The 2,491-nt window shown below is 40.7% G+C and overlaps 1 pseudogene; it reads left to right on the top strand.

Annotated features, from left to right (window-relative positions):
- Positions 1-236: 236 nt before the first annotated feature.
- On the top strand, positions 237-2,491 carry LOC118576133 (annotated as a pseudogene).

The raw sequence follows: 2,491 nt of genomic DNA, 5'->3' as shown, positions 1-2,491 counted from the left end.
CAGCATGTTGTACTTGAGGCATGAAGAGAAGAATGAAAGTCATTTCTGGCCAGTTAGAGTTTTACAAGAATACATTGGGATCAATACATTTTGAGTCCCAGTTGCTGTCTGTAATGTGCTCTTTGTTTTTAGATTCTATGAGTTTTCTTTGAGAAAAAGAATGGCTCCTCCAAAGCTAAATAGGTTTGTCCAAATCTGAAGCAAGAATGGCAAGTGAGCACATCCAGGCTTCTCAGTGGAAGAAGCAGTCATCCTAATAGTAGAAAGAAAACAGAAGGTTAATCTGGTGGCTTCCTTCAAGTTGGAAGGAAGGAGTAGGGTTTTTCACCTGGGAGATTATGGGGTAGGTGTAGTGGTCAGTTGTTATGAGACAGGAGTGCATCATGTGCATTTAACTCTGAAAGGTGACACTTTCTTACCCATGGACAAGTTATCTTCCATAGATGTTGAAAAGTTGAAGTATTTCCTGGAATTTTTTCATCCATCTGAATCCCAACAATCTGAGGAACCCAAGAGCAATCAGCATATTCTGGAAAGCAGTGATCCATTTTGCAGGAAGCCCCAGGAGCTAGAGTGCAGACCCTTGAATACTACACAAGAAAGTTGGACTCCACTCCCCACAAAGTTTCAGAGCCAAACTCCAGCAGCAGTCGTGGTGAAAAAGAGAGTGGAGAAATACATAGCAAAAACATGAAGAGAAAAATAACATCCACAGTAGAAATGAATGAGGACATTCTTGAAGAAAATAATTCTGAACCAGGAAAGAAATCCAAAACTAAAAGTGAATAAGAGAAACCAATGGCTTAGGAGATCAGGAAGAACATAACATTGGAAAAGTTGAACCTCCATTCAACCCCAACACCTGCTTGGGTCCTAACCTAGATGACATTGTTCTTCCAACACGAATATGGCCTGATGAAAGTGGATCAAAGTTTAGACAGGAGACCCAGTCATACACATATAGTGACATCTAGGCTACTCCAGACACTTATATGAAGGAACTGAAATGTGAAGGCTTCCACAATCTGGAAATACCTGTTACATGAATTCCATTTTACAATCTATTTTTGGGATTCCACCATTTGCAAAGGACTTGCTCACACAAGGTATCCCATAGTAGAAAATTTCCTGTGATGATCTTATCAAGCCCTTAACCAAACTGCTTGTCTTGAAAGATATCCAGAATATAGAGATCAAAGGAATGTTACTCATGGATGTGAAGAAATCCATTTCCACAGTTGCAAACACATTCTTGGGCAATGAACAGAATGATCCCTTTGAATTTCTAACTCACTGTTTAGACCAGTTGAAAGTGAATATGGAAAAACTAAATGCCACACAGACCACTGAGAAGGATAATGAGGCTGAGAGATCATCTCCATCAACATGTGCTGGGACTGCCATCCCCAAAAGGTTTGTTTGTCCTGCCAGTGCTAATTTTGAATTAGAGCTGCACAGATCAATTGCTTGTGAAGCCTGTGGTGAGTCTACTCTCAAAACTGAAGTGAGTAATTACCTCTCTGTTGACCTGCACCAAGGGACAAGAGAAGAACCTCTATCTATTCAAAAGTCCCTTGATCTTTTCTTTACAACAGAAAAAAATGAGCATAGTTGTGCAAAGTGCAAGAACAAGAATTCAGTTCTCAGGCACACTTTGCAGAGGCTCCCCAGGGTCCTCATTGTTCATCTGAAACACTACCACTTGACTGCTAATGGGTTGTTGGTGAAGAGTCAGCAGCCAGTTGAGATTTCTAAGTATCTAAATGTATCTTCTCACTATAATGAAAACAGGAAATCACCATTTTCCTTGATTGATTACATCCCCCTTGATGACTGTGATGTCCCAAATGACCCTGAAGGGATGATGCCTCTCAGTCAGTCAATACCATCTGGGAATGTGAAGAACTATGAGAAAATTAAGGTAGATGAAACATCAGATCACCACACTACCACTAAGGTTGTCAATTATTGTGATCCTAATGAAGGAAAGATTCTTGAAGGATCTCACAAAATGGCAGAAGAGCTGCTCTCTATTTACAGGAATAGACTGCACAAGGAATTCCTTCCTCAGGCATCACCTCAAAGTGTTGAGGGTAGTCAGGACACAGAGAAGGGTCTGAATAAGTCTTCAGGATTGAGTGATCAGAAAGATGATGAAGATCCCCTTGGTGCATCAGGGAATCCTAAAAATAACAATGTTCCAGGGAGCAACAACACAGTAGATGCTGTTGATGAGTCCAAAAATTTGGTAGTGAGAGATGATCCTCAGAATTACAGGCTTGTTAGCCGTGTTGGGAGCTCACAAGATTCAGGTCATTATGTAAGCAATGTGTACTTTCAAAAGCAAGCATGGCTCCTGTACAATGATGTCCATGTGTCTGAGTTCCAAGATGCTTTGATTCAGGAGATTCAGCTTGACAGTGGATACATAGTTTTTTACATGCAGAATGAGATTTTTGAGTGGCTGTTGAAAAAGGCATCAGAGTGCTAG

The sequence above is a fragment of the Onychomys torridus genome, unplaced genomic scaffold, assembly GCF_903995425.1.
Source record: "Onychomys torridus unplaced genomic scaffold, mOncTor1.1, whole genome shotgun sequence".
Taxonomy (NCBI): Eukaryota; Metazoa; Chordata; class Mammalia; order Rodentia; family Cricetidae; genus Onychomys; species Onychomys torridus.
The sequence above is the reverse complement of the archived record's forward strand: the minus strand, read 5'-3'. Positions and strand labels throughout refer to the sequence as shown.